Source organism: Panthera tigris, chromosome B1 (assembly GCF_018350195.1).
Source record: "Panthera tigris isolate Pti1 chromosome B1, P.tigris_Pti1_mat1.1, whole genome shotgun sequence".
Taxonomy (NCBI): Eukaryota; Metazoa; Chordata; class Mammalia; order Carnivora; family Felidae; genus Panthera; species Panthera tigris.
This window is the reverse complement of record NC_056663.1, coordinates 166643092-166654441: the sequence shown is the minus strand read 5'-3', so window position 1 is coordinate 166654441 and position 11350 is coordinate 166643092. Positions and strand designations below refer to the sequence as shown.

The 11350-nt window shown below is 37.5% G+C and overlaps 1 pseudogene; it reads left to right on the top strand.

The window, feature by feature from the left end:
• Positions 1 to 4128: 4128 nt before the first annotated feature.
• On the top strand, positions 4129 to 5360 carry LOC102952490 (annotated as a pseudogene).
• Positions 5361 to 11350: the final 5990 nt, after the last annotated feature.

Here is an 11350-nt window from a genome sequence, read left to right as displayed (position 1 = left end):
CAAAAATATAAGTAATGACTGTGATTTATTTGCATTGTTGTTAAGCTGATTGTTAAAGCAAGTCCAAGGGAGACTTTTCCAAAAAGGTTTTAAGCAATGATAGCATCATTAGCAAAAGTGGATGTGTCTTAAAGATTATTTTTCTTTGAAGGCAACAAAAATCAATACCCATAGATGATATAATAGATATTTATATCTGTAAATATAAATATCTATAAGTTATATTATTTTTAATTATTTAAATGTCCCCTCTCTTCCTATAGAAGACTAAATTCTTTTTCTTCATTTTTCTGTTTTCTGGACATGGCTATATCTAGGGTACCCTGATGTGGTAATTAGAGAAATATCTATATCTATACCTATCTATATCTGTATACCTTTCTATATATTTGTGTCTCAATCTATCTATATTATATGTATACCTAAATATATATGATTGTTATGAAGAGGTCATTCTCTTTAATCTGATAATTGCTGTTGCATTGTTTCCTAATTTCTTTTAGATTTATGAATCTGGAAAAAACTTAGAAGTCATCTACTTAAACTGTCTGATCTAGTGCTTGAGGAAACTGCAATGTTCTTCCCCAATAGACCTTTACCAAGCATTACATGTAGGATAAGAACCCAGGTTCCCTGTCTTCTGGTGGTTCACTTTCTGGCTTACAGATGACCACCTTTTATTGTGTCCTCACATGGCTGAGAGAGTGATCTTTGGCCTTTCTTTCCCTTCTTATAAGGAGACTAATCCCCTCATGGGGGCCCACCCTCATTACCTTCCATAGGCTCCACCTCCAGTTACCATCATATTGGGGATTAGAGCTTCAACATATGAATTTGGGGGAGGGGTGTGACATAAACATTTAGTCTGTAACACTTATCGATGTGTTTTCTTCTTTGATGGAGCTTACAGTCTAATGGGAAAAAAATAGAAATAAAAATTTCCTGTAACTAGTGTTATAAAGTGGCAGAATAAGGTCTGTAAGACCTTGGATGGAAAGTCAACTTTAGGTACAATTTTTTGGAAAGCCCACAGTGAGGGAATGTTTGAGATCTGATGGGTCCTGGAGAGCCAGCCTTGGGGAGAGAAGAGATGTTCAGACAAAAGGAGTTTCACTTACTAAGAGTCTGAAGAGAGAGAGAGAGAGAGAGAGAGAAAGAGAGAGAGAGAGAGAGAGAGAGAGAGAGAGAGAGACAGAGAGATTGTAGTATGCAAGATGCTGGAGCCAGAGTCCAGACTGTAGATCTCTCAAGCCATGCTAAATGAAAATATATACAACCAATTATCAATTTTCAAATTTCACTCTGCTTGCTTTGATCACTAGAAAATGTAAACAACAACATGATTAAAATGTTGGCTGAGGAAAAGAAAGAAATGCAGTTTGCTAATTTACCTCTTTATTTATTTATTTATTTATTTATTTATTTATTTATTTTTGAAGAAAGGGCTTTTTCTTGTTTTATTTGACAAACATAGAAAAGGCCTTAATAATAGGCAAATATGTTTGGAATAGGTGTTTGGCAAGAAGCCACTGGAAAGGTCACATTCCTAATTAATGGGGTAGAGCGTACATGGAGCTTAAGCCCCCAATTCCTAATCTGCTGTCCTCTTTACTACATTGTTATCTTCAGAGTTAAGAGGGATAAACAAACAAAAAACTCCACTGAAACCTGTACTCTTAAAAACATGGATCTTCTGGGCACAGCTTCCTACTCTGTTCCAGACACTGTTGGTGGTGTTCTCTCTGAGCCCCAGCAAACTACTCCAGACCAGCAGAATGAGGCACTTACTGTCTCACACAGTTAAGCACTGGTTGAAATCCCAGGGAAATGGCAGGCTGGGGCTCTGCTCTCAGGCACCATCTGTTCTTCTGATTTGGGAAATGATTTAAGGGATTTGCAATATTCTATTTCATCATGTGTAAAAAGCCAACTTGACAGTTCTTTTTTAACCCATGACCAATATATTCCTTGAAGACATACAGTTTCAGTTGAAAGGCAAGACAGGGAAACAGCTCAATAAGGTTAATTCTGGAAGAAAAGAAAATCTTACTTCAAAATGAAACTACACTTGCAAAAATGTTGTCATAATTTTCTGTCTCTTCCATTAAATATATTTGCCTAATTGAAAGAAGGGACTTTTTTTTCCTTAAAGTTGAAATATCCATTATATCTAAAGAGAAGGTGTGACTGCTTCAAATGCAATATTCTGTTTGTACATCAAACATAGCTTCTGAAAAGTTAATAAAGGCATGTTTTGGATCCATAAGCAGGATAGATGTATATGCTTTTTACAATGAAAACATTTTGTGAAGAATTATGTCTTCAGTCTGCCCTACTGTAAATTGGAGTATGGGGAATTTACAATGAATTTGAAAAATGCAGGTCTGCTTTATTTTACCTTTTCCCTAACTTATGTGGGGAATTGAGGCAATATAAAAGAAGTATACTTACATCTAAAAATAGCTGCATCTCAATTGAATTGGTATAATTTGAGATTTATCCAATGAATATGGGCAGAACAAATAGATGTTTTTGATAGGAGGAGTTAAAGTATTGCTTGGAGCCCTTGCTGCTTAGGTCTTTTGGTATAGCCACTGTATTGTAGGTGGGAAGAAAAGGTTTGACTTTTTTATCTCTTCCGTGGCAGGGCTGGGAAGTGGAGTAGAATAAAAGAATGAATGTGATTTAAGATGTTTAAAGGGATTGACTCCAATAAGTTGATTCTTAATTTTTAATCACTTTCTTCTTTCTACAAAATGGAAAAATAATTTGCATGTTAGTGCAAAAATTTTATTTTTTAAGATTTATTTATTTTTGAGAGAGAGAGTGCAAGTGGGAGAAGGGCAGAGAGAGAGAGAGAGAGAGAGAGAGAGAGAGAGAGAGACAGAATCCGAAGCAGACTCCAGCCTCCGAGCTGTTAGCACAGAACCCAATGAGGGGCTTGAACTCACAAACTGTGAGACCATGACCCAAGCTGAAGTCAGACGCTTAACCTACTGAGCCACCCAGGCACCCCAGTGCACATCATATTCCTTAAACTTGAAGTTCTTTAAACCAACAACGCACAGAGAGAGATGTTGTTTATTTATTCTAAGGACCTAGAAATGAGACAGCTTAATGATGGTGTTTAAACAATCACCAGCTAGTCAGTTTTAAATATGCTTCCTTCCACAGTGTTCTTTATTCTGTAAATTAAATGGTAAACATACTCAGTTTACCCATATTTATTAAGTAACCACCGTGTGCCACACATGGTGCTCAATACTACTTATATATGAAATGACTATGATGTAACACTCAATGGAGTTTTTAGTCTCATTTGGAATAAAAATACTGAAAATTTCAGGTAAGTAATTATCCCATATTTTTTAAATCTCCATTTTTTATCTTAATGAATTTTCCTGCTGTATGCTATACATCTTTATCCCTTTCTTTTACAGCCCTATTGAAGAATAATTGAAATATAATAAACTATAAAGTTTACAAATATGTTAAGTTTCAAAATGTGTATATACTGTGACACCATCACACAGTCAAGATAATGAACATAGTCTCTATCCCCCAAAGTCTTCTCTTTTATCATCCCTCCTCTTATTTATTTCCAGCCCGCTCCCCAGCCCCAGGCACCTACTGATAGTTCTCTCACTGTGTTCTAGTTTATACTTCCAAGAACTTTATACAATTCTAGTATGCATTCTTTCTTGTATGGTTTCTTTCATTCAACGTAATTATTTTGAGACTTATCTATTTTATCACATGTATTAATAGTTCATTTGGTTTCATTGCTGTGTAGTATTGCAGTGTGTGGATTGCAGTTTGTTCATCCATTCATCTGTGGATGGCCATTTTTGTTGCTTCCAGCTTTTGATCATGATTATGAACAAAGTGTTCATGTGCACAATTCTTTGTGTGGATATATGACCTCATTTTCTTGGGTTAATAAGGAATGGCTGGTTCATATGATAGGTTTAGATACGCATTTTTAAGAAATTGTCAAACTTGCCTCACCCAGTATTGTCTACTCTGTGCCTTTCCCCTTTGCCCATGTTCATCATTCCATGTGCCACCAGCGTGTTGGAGAAATTGCTCTACAAAGTTGCTACATCAATCTGGCTTCCTAGGGGATGCAAGGCCCTGGACATCATGGGGAATGAGATGTTGGGCCTGATGTGCATGCAGGAGATGTACTCAGTCTTCAAACCACTGAAGGGTGCCTGCATCACTGCCTGCTTACACATGACCATGGAGATAGCGGTCCTCACTGAGACCCTTGTAGCTCTAGGTGTTGAGGTGCAGTCGTTTAGCTGCAACATCTTCTCTACCCAGTTACCATGCAGTGACTGCTGTTCTAAGGCTGGCATCCCAGTGTACACCAGGAAGAGTGACACAGACGAGGAGTACCTCTGGTGCATTGAGCAGATGCTATACTTCAAGGATGTACTTTCTCTCAACATGATTCTGGATGACAGAAGTGACCTCACCAACCTTATTCACATTCACAGCTCCTGTCAGGCATCCAAGGCATTTCTGAAGAGACCACAAGGGGGTCCATAATCAATACAAGATGACAGCCAATGGGATCTGGAAGGTGCCTGCAATCAATGTCAATGACTCTGTCACCAAGAACAAATTTGACAACCTATATGGCTGCCAGGAGTCTCTCATAACAGCTTCAAGCAGGCTATAGACATGATGACTGCAGGCAAGGTGGCAGTGGTAGTTGGCTATGGCGATGTGGGCAAAGGCTGTGCCCAGGCCATGAGATATTTCTGGGCCTGTGTCATCATCATGGAGACTGATCCATTAATGCACTTCAGGCTGCCATGGAGCGTTTTGAGGTGACCTCTATGGATGAGGCCTGTCAGGAGGGAAACATTTGTCATCACCAAGGGATGTATTGACATTATCCTCAGCTGACACTTTGACCAGATGAAAGATGATTCCATCATGCCTGACATTAGACACTTTGATGTAGAGATTGACGTCAGGTGGCTGAATGAAAACACTGTGGAGAAAGTGAACATCAAACCCCAAGTGGACCGCTACTGGCTGAACAATGGGCTCTGTATCAGCCTGTTGGCCAAGGGCCAGCTGGTCAACCTGTGCTATGCAATGGGCCACCCCAGTTTTGTGATGAGCAACTCATTCACTAACCAGGTATTGGTGCAGATACAGCTGTGGCCCCACCCAGACAAGTACTCTGTCAAGGTCCACTTCCTGCCCAAGAAGCTACATGAAGCAATGGCTGAAGCCCAGCAGGTAAGCTGAATAGGAAGCTGACCAAACTGAGTGAGAAGCAGGTCCAGTACCTGGCCATGTCCTATTAGGGCCCCTCTAAGCCTGATCATTACCGCCACTGAAAACCAGGCCTGTTGTTTGTGTTTTAGCTGCTGGCCTTGCTAAGGTCCCACCTCTCTTCTCCAAGAGCAAATGGCACCGACTTTGAGGCAGGTTTGCTAATGTCCCCTGTTGTCCCTCCTACCCCACTCCCAGGCTAGTCACTCAGTCTTTAGCCTCTGCTGCATCCCTCATACTGTTCCATGTGTAGCAGGAGGAATTGAGAAGCCACTCCTCAAGCCCTGGTCATGGTATAGATACACAGGAGACACCCACAGGGAAACATGAGCTCAAGGGTTTTGAAATTGCTCACTCAGTCAGTCCTTACTTAGATTGGAGGTCAGCAGTGGTGGTCATAAAGTCCATGCAATTTACCATCTACACCCTCCCTTGGTCTATGGACTTTATACCTATGTTCTTAGTTTACTGATTCACTATTTCTTCAGCACATGGCAGATGAGCATGAACTATAATCAAGGGCAGGAAGGAATTATTGGGAGTTTGAATGCTCCTGAGAGCTTGGCTTAGTGCTGAACATTTTCTTGTTTAAGATATTTCTCAGAACAATGAGGTTAGTACTTTCCCTATATTACAAGGGTTAGAATATACTGTTAAAGGACAACCAAAAAAGGACAAGGGAAGTGACAGCCAGAGCTTGAGAGGGTCCAGAGAATCATAAAAGCAGGCATAGATCTGCTACCATTTGTAACATGATGGTTCCTATCACTACCCTGAATTGAAAAGATTCATTTGGTTTATAATGTTTATAATGTTAAAAGAGAGCAGGAAGAGGCTGAATGGGTGGCTCAGTTGGTTGAGTGTCCGACTCTTGATTATGGCTCAGGTCATGATCCCAGGGTTGTAGGATCAAGCCCCATGTCAGGCTCTGTGCTGAGTGTGGAGTCTGCTTGAGATTCTTTCTCTCTCTCCCTCTGTCCCTCTCCCCTGCTTGTGCTCTCTCCATCTCTCTCTAAAAATAAAATAAAATAAAATAAAATAAAATAAAATAAAATAAAATAAAATAAAATAAAATAAAATAGGTCAGGAAGGTAAGTAAATAAAAATTTTGGTGCCAAAAGAAAGGAAAGAAACAAATTGCCAAACTTTTCTAGATTTGTTGATCATTTCCCATTTCTACTAGAAGCATATAAATGTTCTGGTTGCTCCATATTACTAACAAAACTTAGTATGGCTATTCTTTTAAAATATTAGACATCTGAATGGTTTGAATGATATCTCATTGAGGTTTTAATTTGCATATACTTTATGACTACTGTTGTGGGCAATTTTTTGTGTGCCTATTTCTGCGTGTCCATCCATATATCTTTTTGTCTAATTCAACTATTTTTCCCAGTTTAAAAATTTTTGTTGTATGTTTACTTATTACTGAGGTTTGAAGATTCCTTACATTTTCTGGATATAAATCTTTTATCAACTATGTCATTTTCGAATAATTTCTTCTAGTCTTTGGTCTTTATTCTGTTAGTATCTTTCAAAGACAAGAAGTTATTCATTCTGATGATGACCAATTTATTATTATTTTTTTCTATATGGAAAGTGTTTGTCTAATCCAGTATCAGAAATATTTTCTCTTATGTTTTCTTATGGAAGTGTTATGGTTTTAGTTTTTACTGTTAGACCTATGTTCTATTAAATTTAATTTTTGTATATGGTATTAGCTGTAGATTGAAATAATAATTATTTTTAAAATGCAGATATGTGTCATCTATTGAGTGTTATCTTTTGTACATGTTGTGAGCTATACATTGAAATAATTCTTCTTTTTTAACAAATAAATACATGCCATTTGCCTTTCCCCACAGAATTGTCTTTGCCTCTTTTCTGTACTCTATTCTTTTCTATTGAACTCTTGTCTATATTGAAACCAATACTATGCTGATTTGGCTATTGTAGCTTTATTATAATTGATGCCAGAGACATCAGTTAGTCCTTCAGTTTTTTAGGAATTAATTTTTTATTAAGACTTTATTTTTTTAGAGCAGTTTTCAATTCACAGCAAAACTGAGAGGAAGGTACAGAGAGTTCCCATATACCCCAGCCCCCACACATCCACAGCAGAGTGGAATATCAACATTCCCTAGCAGAGTGTTCCTTTTGTTAAAACTGATGAACCTACGGGGCACCTGGTCAGACTTCAGCTCAGGTCATGAACTCAGAGGTCTGTGAGTTCAGCCCCGCATCAGCCTCTGTGCTGACAGCTAAGAGCCTGGGGCCTACTTCAGATTCTGTGTCTCCCTCTTTCTCTGTCCCTCCCCTGCTCACACTCTGTCTCTCAAAAATAAATAAACATTAAAAAAATTAAAAAAAAAAACCTGATGAACCTACATTGATATGTCATAACCACCCAGTGTCTATATAGTTTACATTAGGATTCACTCTTGGTGTTGTACCTTCTATGTGTTTAAATACATATATAATGACATACATCCATCATTATGGTATCATATAGAGTATTTTCACTACCTTAAAAATACATGTTCAGCCTATTCATCCTTCCCTGGACCCAACCCCTGGCAACCACTAATGATTTTACTCTCTCCAAAGTTTTGCCTTTTTCAAAATGATATTTGGTTAGACTCATATAGTACGTAGCCTTTTCATATTGGCTTCTTTCACTTAGCAATATGCTTTTAAGTTCCATCCACGTCTTTTCATGACATAATAGCTCTTCTTTTTAGTGCTAATATACTGTTCTATATTTATCCATTTAGCTACCAAAGGACATCTTTGTTAGTTCCAAATTTGGCAATTTTAAATAAAGTTTCTATAAACATCCCCGTGCTGGTTTTTGAGTGGATGTAAGTTTTGAACTTCCTTGGGTAAATACCAAAGAGTGCTATTGCTGGATTGTATGGTATGAATTTGTTTAGTTTTGTAAGAAATCTCCATGCTGTCTTCTAAGGTGGCTATAGCATTTTGCATTCCTGTCGGCAATGAATGAGTGTTCCTATTGTTTCACGTCCTTGTCAGCATTTGGTGTTGTCAGTGCTCCGGATTTGAGCCATTCTAATAGGTGTGCACTGGCAACTCATTATTGTTTAAATTTGCATTTCTTAGATGACATATGATCTGGAGCATCTTTTCATATGTTTATCTGCCATCTGTGTATCTTGTTTGTTGAAGTATCTGTGAAAGTTTTGGGCCCATGTTTAAATTGGATTGTTTTCTTACTGTTGAATTTGAAGAATTTTTGTATATTTTGGAGAATAGTCCTTTATTAAGTATGTCTTTTGCAAATATTTCTCCCAGTATGTCCAGCATATGGCTTGATTCTTATTTTCTTGACATTGCTTTTTGTAGGGCAAAAGTGTTTAATTTTAGAGAAGTCCAGCTTATTATTTATTTCATGAATTGTGCTTTTGGTGTTGTATCTAAAAAGTCATTGCCATGCCAAGGTCATCTAGGTTTTCTCCTATGTTATCTTCTAGGAGGTATTTTTTTAAGTTTATTTATTTATTTATTCATTCATTCATTCATTCATTCATTTAGAGAGACAGCACACAGCAGGGGAGGGGCAGACAGAGGGAGAGAGAGAGAGAGAGAGAAAGAGAGAGAGAGAGAGAGAGAGAGAGAGAGAGAGAATCCCAAGCAGTCTCTCCACTGTCAGCACAGAGCCCCATGCAGGGCTCAAACTCACAAACAATGAGATCATGACCTGAGCTGAAATCCAAGAGTCAGACGCTTAACCCTTAACCAACTAAACCATCCAGACGCCCCTCTTCTAGGAGTCTTATAGTTTTTGTATTTTACATTCAGGTCTATGATCCATTTTGAGTTAAGTTTTGTGAAGGGTTTAAAGTCTGTATCTAGATTTTTTTTTTTTCATGTGAAAGTCTAATTGTTTCAGAACCATTTGTTAAAAAGACATATCTTTGCTTGATTATATTGTCTTTGCTCCTTTGTCAAAGACCAGTTGACTATGTTTATGTGGGTCTATTTCTGTGCTCTATATTTTGTTTCATTGATCTATTTGTCTATTCTTTTGCTAATGCTACACGATGTTGATTACTGGCACATTATAGTAGGCCATAAAGTCAGTAGTGTCAGTTTTACAAATCTGTTCATAGGTTTTTCATAGATTCCCTTTATGAGGGTGAGAATAACCCTTTTTATTTATAGTCTACTAAAATTTTTTGTTTTTAAGAAGGAATAGATGTTGCATTTTGTTAAATGTTTTTCTTGCATCTATTCAGATCATATGGTTTTTCTTTTTCATTCTGTTAATATGATGAATTACATTGATTGATTTTCAAATATTAAACCAGTCTTCCAATCCTACAATGAACCCTATTTGATCATGATATAATTTTTATATTTTGGGGGCTTAATTTGATAAAATGTGCTAATAATTTTTGCATTAATTTTTATAAGAATTATTGGACTGTAGTTTTCTTTTATTACAATGTCTTTGTCTGGTTTTAGTATTACAGTAATGCTGGCTTCATAGGATGGATTATATAGTGTTTCCTCTTCTGTTTTCTGAAAGAGATTCTGCAGAATTGGAATGACTTTTTCATTAAATGTTTGGTACATTGAGAAGCCATGTGAACATTGAGCATTGTGTGTGTGTGTGTGTGTGTCTGGGATGGACGGTCGGGGGGGGTGTTAGTTTATAATTGTAAACTTAATTTTAAAAATAAATCAGTGTTTTCACTCTTTATATTTTCCCATCCATTGTCAGCTCCCAGCTCTTTTTTCATTCCTCTGTGTTGATCCAGATTTTTATCTTATGCCATTGTCCTCAGAAGTTCTTTAATATTTCTTATAATATAGTCTTGCTGGCAATGAGCTTCTCTAGCTCTTATGTCTGAAAAAGCCTTTATTTCACCTTTATTTTAAAATATAGAGGTACAAGTTGACAGGCTTTTTTTTCATTAAAGGTGTCGTTCCTTTGTTTTCTGGCTTACTTGTATTCCAATAAGAAATCTATCGTTAATCTTATTTTGTTACCTTTTTTCTCTGTCTTCTTTTAAGAGTTTATCTTTATCACTGGCTTCAAACAATTTGATTATGATATGCCTTGGTATAGTTTTTATTTTTTTCACAACTCCTATACTTGGGGTTTGTGGGGCATCTTGGAACTATGGGTCTGTAGTTTAATTCAAGTTTGGAAAAATTTTGGCAATAGTTTCTTCAAAAATTTTTGTCATACCCCACCTGCTCCCCCTCCCCCCTTTTAGGGACTCAAATGACATGCATATTTGGTTACTTGAAATTGTCTCACAGCTCTTTGAATTATTAGTGAGGTTATGCCCTCTGGTGTGTGAACTTCACAAGGGTTTCTCATTTCCCCCTCTCCTCACTTAGGAGGAATAAGAAGGCTCAGGTGTGCTGGAGTGGGCTTAAGTCCCATCCCTCAAGTCAAGTAGGTGCTGAAAAAACCCATCTGTTTAGACTTTGTTAACTAGTTCTTACTGAGGGTAAGCCTTGTTAAGAATAGTCTTTTGGTTCATTTCAAAATGGTTCCTTTTCCTCTCTCTCTGACAGAAATGTGAAGGTATTTTTCTCAGTTCTTCATTGTGGGAACCTGGTTGAACTCCTGGAAGTAAAACTCAGCAAAAGTGAATGAATGTTTTACTCTACTGAGTGCTGGATATTTTTGTATTCTATAAATATTCTTGAACTTTGTTCTAGGATACAGTTAATTTACTTGGAAACGATTTGATTCCTGTTGAGTCTTGCTTTAAAGCTTAGTTAAGTAGGGTATGTAACATTAGTCTAGGGCTAATTTGGCCACACTGGTAAGAGAACTTTCCTGAGTAGTCTACTTGATGTTGCTTGCTTCTGAGGTTCTTCCCTTGACTGCTGGGAACAGGAACTGTCCTTGGACTACTGGAGAGTATTTCCTCTGATGCCTTTTCCTAGCCCTTGGTAATTTCTTCACAGCAGGAGCTGATAGTAACCTAGCTGAAGTTTCTGGAGGGAGTTTCCATGAATCTCTACAGCTCCTTAGGTAGCTGTCTAGCCATGATGGCCTTTCTTGTCTTCCAGT